This window comes from Perca fluviatilis, chromosome 15 (genome assembly GCF_010015445.1).
Source record: "Perca fluviatilis chromosome 15, GENO_Pfluv_1.0, whole genome shotgun sequence".
Classification (NCBI taxonomy): domain Eukaryota; kingdom Metazoa; phylum Chordata; class Actinopteri; order Perciformes; family Percidae; genus Perca; species Perca fluviatilis.
Genome location: NC_053126.1, coordinates 18,237,628 through 18,247,065, shown reverse-complemented (window position 1 = coordinate 18,247,065; position 9,438 = coordinate 18,237,628).

Sequence of the window (9,438 nt, the reverse complement as noted above, 5' to 3'; positions counted from 1 at the left end):
CAGTGATCCACCTGCAGGTGGAGTCAGGCACACCAAGCTGGGAGAGTTTCTCCTGGAGCAGAGCCGGGATGATGGTGTTGAAGGCAGAGCTGAAGACCAAAAACAGGATCCCGGCATAGGTTCCTGCAGAGTCCAGGTGCTGGAAAGTGGCAAGTATTGGGTTGCTGTGTGTTGATGAAACATTGCAGCCTTGGCCACTGATAGCAAACACAACAACACAATTGGCCTGATTAATTTCCAGCTTTATTACTCAAGAGTGAAAGTTTAGATAGCTTGATGTCATGCTGATAACACAATTGCTCCACTGTCGCGTGTTGGAATGGGACTATTCAGTCAATAATGCCACATTTGCTTCACATTTAGGCTACTTCAGGAAAACACAGTCAATAGCTGCAGAAAAATACTGATGAGAAAACAAATCAAAAGTAAAACATAATGTTGAGTAACAAGTAAAAATGGTCTGTATCTCCACCCTCATTCAACCGACCGAGTTTGAGTTTAAGGTGAGTAAAACATTTGGTTCAGGTCAAGAAAATAATATTATAAAAGTAAAAAAATATATAAACTATACTATATATATATATATATATATATATATATATATATATATATATATACAGCTGTTAAAGTGAGGTTCTGGCTTGCAGGTAGACATCGAAAGAAGGACAGGAGAGCTGCACACTTATAACTGAGGTGCAATATTTTTGCTGGGGAGACTGGGCTGGATTGTTTCATATTTCCTTACCTCAGTGGCAGACTTGAGACTGACAAACAAGTTCTCATTATGGAAACCCCTCCATTGAGCATCCTCACAGTCTTAGTGGCACATTCCAATATAACAGCCAAGGTGGATATTACTGGTTACCTATTTGAAAGAGCAAGAAAATAAATCAAAATAAGTACCACAAGTGCTGCCTCATCCTCTGCAGGCTACCAGCATGTTTTTAAGCCACTCAACATGATTCACGGCTGAATTGGCAGAATGAAACACTCATTGATTATTCTTGCCAAAGTCTTGTGCGTTTTCATGAAGCGGGAAATCGGTCTCCAAGCCAGTGGTGCATCGACGTTCAATGAAATCCTGATTCTGTGTGTTCATCCAAATATGTGAGTCATGTAGCTGAAAGTTGTTTCTCATCACAGCGTCTCCAACGGCCCACCCGGGTGGTTACACACACACACACACACACACACACACACACACACACACACACACACACACACACACACACACACACACACACACACACACACACACACACACACACAACAAACAGAAACACGCACACACACAATACTGCTGTCCATCTTGTTTTATGCACTGCTGTTTATTGTTTACATGTTTACATTGTTAAACAGAAAGCAATTGCAAGTTATGAAAACAAAATGGAATGAAATGCCAGTATTAATCAATGTAATTGTGGACACTGATAGAAGTGAAAGAAGTAGATATAACTGGTGATCTGATTCCAAACGTGGGTCTGCTGGTGCTGAGCTTGAGTCAGTGCACAGCCAAGGCATTTTGATGTGAATTTGTTTTAAACAACCCTGTCAGGGATGATTTATGTGGATACTTTGATAGATGTTTTGTTGAGATTCAGCAGCAGAAAATCAGGTGGCAATTTCCATGACACAATTAAAATTAGCTTATTCTCAATCATCACAGTGGATGTGCAATCACAGTGACAATGGATGAGTAACCTATCATCAGGAGGCCGGTCTTAAACTGGGAGACAAAAACAAATCCTCTCTGGCTGAGCAATTTTGAGTATCACCTTACAGTAATTGCATTTCGAAACCTTGCGATACGGCTGAAATCTGCACTAATTCTTATATATTATTGAAGACAGTTATTATTTGAGCTGTGAAAATATTTTTTGTATATAAGTATGAGGTTATAGGAACAAAGATTGGGTAATTAATGAATGTATGAATGGTATATGTATTACTCTACTCCTTTTCCAATTTTCAAGAATGTCAAATCATGTTTTTGACAGATCTTTAGGGCCTATGAATGTGACACAGCAGTTATAGGATTATTCTTTGAAAGCTGAAACACAAATGGGACATATTTCATGTCAACACATGCTGATTTGTACCATGAAACATTTAATTTTCACATCTGTCACTGGACTGTAGTAATTCATTTTGCTGCTTCAGTCTTTAAAGGCTCTCCTTTAATATTCCACCTAAAGCAGGTGTGAAACTAGTTGCCACTGTTCAAAGTACAGACTGTCCTTTTCCCATGGCAAAGCCAAAGGCATCCAACAGCTAATTCAGGTCAGCAGTCAGGCAATTGTCCCATGTATCTTTGGCAGGGACAAATCGAGTGGAGCTTTGTGTGCTTAATGACATGTTTAAAACGTTTACAGGTAGGTTACATCTGCTGGTGACCTTTACTGAAGTGTAATGCAGTGAGCTGCAGACAGTCTGCTAGATTTTTTATTCTCAATGTATTCAAAATTTAAAGCTACTTCAACCAATATCTTTATACTAACAAAGGATCAATACATAACTATGTGAAAGCTGTCACTAGTCTCTGCAGTTCCTCTCAGCTCTACTGTGCAATTACTCAGTACCAAATAGCAGATAGACAAAGTTAGCAACTAGCTGGTGAACATAGTGGAGCATTTAGCAGCTATAGTGCCAGGCATTTCCCTCAGGAGTTGATGAAGAACAGAATTTAAAGGTCCCATGGCATGAACATTTCACTTTATGAGTTTTTTTTAACATTAATATGCGTTCCCCCAGCCTGCCTATGGGCCCCCAGTGGCTATAAATGGCGATAGGTGTAAACCGAGCCCTGGGTATCCTGCTCTGCCTTTGAGAAAATGAAAGCTCAGATGGGCCGATCTGGAATCTTGCTCCTTATGAGGTCATAAGAAGCAAGGTTACCTCCCCTTTCTCTGCTTTGCCCGCCCAGAGAATTTGGCCCACCCATGAGAGAGAGACACCATGGCTTTCAAACGAGCAAAGTGGTAGTTGGTCAAGGCCACACCCCCAGCCTCCACCTTCCGCAAATAAGCTGCTGTTTGCTAACAAATTTGCCATTTGGAATTTATGAAGTTATAATCAATGTAACAGCTTGTCGGACTGCTCCAAGTGGCACAAAATGAAAAACATCAGTTAACGCAGCTTTTATTTTTGGTACAGGACATTATTAACTTGGACACTTTAAAAGCCAAATATATAATAATAGTACCATTTTATATTGTTATTTTACCATGCAAAGGATACAATGTACAAATGCAAATTTTATGATTTTTATATAATAAAATATATGGCTATGCAAATGTATATATATAGCACATTAATACAAGTGCTTTTCATTTAAAGTTTGAAAGGAATCAAAACATGTTTTCAAAGATTGAATAAAAAGTTTAAATGTACACATTTGTAGCTATTGATACTGATACAAAATTCTAAATAAAGACATAAAAACCATAAAGGTGATAAATGTCTCATTATAAGGCGGCAGAAAATAACAGGGTTCAACATTAATTCAACAGTAATTTTGGTGTTTAGCTTTAGGCATAATTATAATCCATTATACTGAAAGGAAAACCTCACGTTTTTCCCTGTAGCATATTTGTGAGTTTAAAATAAATAATCTTGGGTCAACTGTAATATAACGTTATCTGTTTTGACTTGATTACTTTGCGCCTCTACAATTTCTGAATATTAGAGGGCATGGGAGTTCAAAAAGTCAGCACTGAGACACAACAACTTGGGCCTGTTCAGATTCACAGCTTAGTTCGATAAAGTCAGAAAACCAGTAACTCATTTGCAGGGCGGCAGTTTCATTATATTACATTAAAAATAGTAATTATCTTCCTTCCTTTGTGATTTTTGCTGAGGTTTATAACTGGAGGAGGTGCTGATCCTCATATTACAGAAATAGATTTGAATAACTGCCATGTGCAGTTGTTACAGTGAAGATAATGGCCATGTTATTTCTGATTATATAAATTGGAGGAGTATGCTTTCTGAGTTCTTGCTGTCTCACACCACAGCTCCTTGTGGCAAATTATGACTTTTATGTTTTACACCAAATCCAATAATGCCAGAGATTTATTTTTTCAATAACAACAAAATGCTGCGCTTTCACAAAGCATCAGCCTAATTTGTGCTAAAGAGATATGAAATGAAACAGTTATCAATGCAATATACAGTCCTTAAAAGTTATTTAGGGATGAATAGAGTGTGTCACAGGTTAGTAAAAAGACAGCACCACTTTGAAATTAAGTTTTCACTAATTATCTTCACAAATAAAGGCTAATGTACATCATAATTGGTTTGAATCAGAATGCACTCATTAAACCTGCTGAAAACAGAGGAAAACAAAGAGCAACTTAAACTCATGTAAAAGAGGGAAAATAATTGTCTTCAGGCTGAGCTTAAATGGGAAAAATACCAATTAAAATGCAAAATAATGAAAGACTTTGCGGCACATAACTGGAAGCTCTAGTTAATACAATTACAAACCTAAATGTCTACCAGGTTTCTACTACATTACATCAACATTTATCTACAGTGCCTTGCGAAAGTATTCGGCCCCCTTGAACTTTTCGACCTTTTGCCACATTTCAGGCTTCAAACATAAAGATATAAAACTGTAATTTTTTGTGAAGAATCAAAAACAAGTGGGACACAATCATGAAGTGGAACGACATTTATTGGATATTTCAAACCTTTTTAACAAAAAAAAACTGAAAAATTGAGCGCCGCGCAAATTATTCAGCCCCCTTAACCCGTTAATACTTTGTCACGCCCCCTTTTGCTGCGATTACAGCTGTAACTTCGCTTGGGGTATGTCTCAGTTTTGCACATAAGAGACTGAAATTTTTGCCCATTCCTCCTTGCATAACAGCTCGAGCTCAGTGAGGTTGGATGGAGAGCGTTTGTGAACAGCAGTTTTCAGTTCTTTCCACAGATTCTCAATTGGATTCAGGTCTGGACTTTGACTTGGCTATTCTAACACCTGGATATGTTTATTTGTGAACCATTCCATTGTAGATTTTGCTTTATGTTTTGGATCATTGTCTTCTTGGAAGACAAATCTCCCCGTCCCAGTCTCAGGTCTTGCGCAGACTCCATCAGGTTTTCTTCCAGAATGGTCCTGTATTTGGCTCCATCCATCTTCCCATCAATTTTAACCATCTTCCCTGTCCCTGCTGAAGAAAAGCAGGCCCAAACCATGATGCTGCCACCACCATGTTTGACAGTGGGGATGGTGTGTTCGAGGTTGATGAGCTGTGTTCTTTTACGCCAAACATAACGTTTTGAATTGTTGCCAAAAGTTCGATTTTGGTTTCATCTGACCAGAGCACCTTCTTCCACATGTTTGGTATGTCTCCCAGGTGGCTTTTGGCAAACTTTTACGACACTTTTTATGGATATCTTTAAGAAATGGCTTTCTTCTTGCCACTCTTCCATAAAGGCCAGATTTGTGCAGTATACGAATTGTTGTCCTATGGACAGAGTCTCCCCCCTCAGCTGTAGATCTCTGCAGTTCATCCAGAGTGATCATGGGCCTCCTGGCTGCATCTCTGATCAGTCTTCTCCTTGTATGAGCTGAAAGTTTAGAGGGACGGCCGGGTCTTCGTAGATTTGCAGTGGTCTGATACTCCTTCCATTTCAATATTATCGCTGCACAGTGACGGTGCTCCTTGGGATGTTTAAAGCTTGGGAAATCTCTTTGTATCCAAATCCGGCTTTAAACTTCTCCACAACAGTATCTTCGGACCTGCCTGGTGTGTTCCTTGTTCTTCATGATGCTCTCTGCGCTTTAAACGGACCTCTGAGACTATCACAGAGCAGGTGCATTTATACGGAGACTTGATTACACACAGCTGGATTCTATTTATCATCATTAGTCATTTAGGTCAACATTGGATCATTCAAAGGAATCCTCACGCACTACTGGAGAGAGTTTGCTGCACTGAAAGTAAGGGGGCTGAATAATTTTGCGCACCAATTTTTCAGTTTTTTATTTGTTAAAAAAGTTTGAAATATCCAATGAATTTCGTTCCACTTCATAATTGTGTCCCACTTGTTGTTGATTCTTCACAAAAAATTACAGTTTTATATCTTTATGTTTGAGGCCTGCAATGTGGCAAAAGGTCGAAAAGTTCAAGGGGGCCGAATACTTTCGCAAGGCACTGTATATTACAAGTGACATGGTAATATGCTGTTCATTAAAAATAAAACCTCAGCAAAGCAATTATTAAAACAAATTTATAAAAAAATTATCAGTCTCAGATTAAGCCCTAAATGGATTGAAGTTAATTAAAGAGTTCACCTGCCATAACATGTAACTGAATAATCTCTGCATTATACATCCTCATTTTTTTTTTTTACATTGCATATAAGTGCAGTCTTACTTGTTTTTCATTGGTAGTGTTTCCCTGATTTATTTGTGATTACATTTGGGTTTTTTGTATTGTATTAACTTAAAGCAGTTACGAGGAACTTTCAGTTTGTGTTGATTCTTGCGGCCACTTTGGACAAAAGCGGTAGTGTTTTTACCACACCTGCTGTCGTAAAGCTCTTTTCTAGCTGTCACGAGCCAAAGCATTAGCAAGAGTTTGTTGTAGCAACCTTGTCATAATAACTAGAACTGCAAGCAGTTATGAATGTGGTTATGAATCGGACTGAAAATGGGCGCTAAATGGCAGAGGGACGTTATTTCATGTAGACTGACATAAGCTACAACCACGTTTCGCATTGTAAAGTTATTTCATGAATTAAATAGACATAGGCTACATACCTCTCTTTCTGAAACAGAAAACCCGAGTTTCCCTCATCTCAGGTTAACAAACTCAGAGTTTTCACTAAACCTGCTTTCTGAAATACCACAGAGGGCCAATTCAGGGTCGGTTTTGAATAATTTACAATCACTTAAAGGTGCTCTAAGTGATGTGACACGTTTTTTAGGCTACAACATTTTTTGTCACATACAGCAAACATATCCTCACTATCTGCTGGCTGCCTGTCCCCTGAACACACTGTAAAAAAACGCGGTCTCTGTAGACAGCCCAGGCTCCACAAACGGCAACAAAAACAACCTGTGCCAACCTGGGTGGTATTTCAGAAAGCAGTTTTAGTGAAAACTCTGAGTTTGTTAACCCTGAGATGAGGGAAACTCTAGGTTTTCCGTTTCAGAAAGAGAGGTAACTTCACCTCAGAGTCAGTTACTATGGTAACTGAGCCTGTGAACCTAACCTGGTCGGGAGCAGGTTTTCTTCGAGAAACCTCGAGTTTCTCTCAGTCTCCTCCCTCTGACACAGCGCTCTTTCATTTCCTCATTCATTCATTCAGTCTGGATCAGGCGCATTTTAGCGCAGTTTGTTATCGGCATGAATAAAAAAAAAACTATGTTGGTTTAGTAACCATGTTAGGCAGACTATAAAACGTTTTATTTCTCAAAACATGGCATTTCCTTTAGTCAACGATCCCGTTGATGAAGAAGCTGTATTAGCCTACTTCGCAGGGTGTTATGTCGGGACTCGGGAGATGATATTGAAACCTCAACATTTTAATTTTTAGATACCTTCCTATTTGAGCAGTATCGTTTTTCTTCCCAGTCTGTTATGCAGCCTTGGCTACATAACCTTATCATCCTCATATCACTAATGTCACCCATCTATGCTCTTATACATCTCAGCAGATTATTTGTGTCGCATACATTGTTTTTTTGCAAACGGCATTTGTCTTTACAACATTGGTGATGCGGAGCATAAAGCTGTAGCAAAGCGCCGAGTGTGACTCAATGGCAAACATGTTTTAAACGTTTTTAAAAGGAGTTCCACAGTATTGCAGGTGAATGAGGTAAACCCTTTGAAATAAAAGATTATGGATTATAATTCTTTTAATGATGGTGCTGCAGCCTTAGAATGGGATTAGTAGGCATAGGCGTAGGACTTTTTCGTCCGCAGTGTTGCACCTAAATGAAATAGATTATAGGTTCAATCCCATTTCACCAGTAATATTAGGTTATACTTATGGAATATTGGAATATACGCATTTAGGCCTACTCTAGCAGCAATTTTCTCCCACGGGAATTCTCTCTCTTTTGCGGCAGCCGCTGTTTTTTTTTTAACCACCACAATAAAAAGGCAGCATGAATGGAGCCATGATTCTACGATTTACCATGGTAACAACCACAAACAAACTGGTCGGCGGAAATACTCATGCGCACAAACAGCGATAAAAAAAGCAAAACAGCGGCTGCTGCAAAAGAGAGAGAATTTGCGCAGCGTGGGAGAAAATTGCTGCTAGAGTAAATGCGTATATTCATATATTTATAATCCATAATCTTTTATTTCAAAGGGTTTACATCATTCACCTGCAATACTGTGGAACTCCTTTTAAAAACGTTTAAAACACGTTTCAGAGCGAGTCACACTTCTGATGGCGCTTTGCTACAGTGGCTTTACTAAAATGCTCCGCATCACCAATGTTGTAAAGACAAATGCCGATGGCAAAAAAACGTAATGCGACACAAATAATCTGCTGGGATGTAAGAGCCTAGATGGGTGACGTTAGTGATATGAGGACGGATAAGGTTATGTAGGCTACTGATCGACTGGGAAGGAAAAACGATAGGCTACCGCTCAAATAAGTTATCTGAAAATTAAAATGTCGGGGCTTCAATATCATCTATCAACCACGCTTTCAACTAGGCTACTACACGGTAATGTGAACTGTGAGGCAGAAAAGAACAAAACAGAAAATGGACAGCATTTGTGTATCATTGTATGTGATCCCGACGTATGTTTAACTCTCTGCGAAGTAGGCCTAATACAGCTTCTAGAAATAAAACGTTTTATAGTCTGCCTAACATATAAACCAACATATATTTTTTTTATTCATGCCGATAACAAACTGCGCTAAAATGCGCCTGATACAGACTGAATGAATGAATGAGGAAATGAGAGAGCGCTGTGTCAGAGGGAGGAGACTGAGAGAAACTCGAGGTTTCTCGAAGAAAACCTGCTCCCAACCAGGTTAGGTTCACAGGCTCAGTTACCATAGTAACTGACTCTGAGGTGAAGTTACCTCTCTTTCTGAAACGGAAAACCCAGAGTTTCCCTCAGGGTTAACAAACTCAGAGTTGTCACTAAACCTGCTTTCTGGAACGGGCCTCTGCTTTACCATTTGGAAACATAGCCTGCAACAGACTTTTCCACAGAGTTTTGGGATTAGCTGTGGACCTCAAACTTTCACTTTTACAACAAACCACATAACTCTCTCTCGAGGAGGTCAATATTTGGTAAGTGCATGCATTTATAATGTCTCGTGAGCAATAACGTTAGTTGACAAAACAGCTAACTTTACTATTAAGATCTTATTCTAATCTCTGTCTGACTGTCAGACGCTGTTTCCAGGGTCAACAGTGGACTCCCAGTAAGCTAGCATCGTTGCTGTTGTTTTACA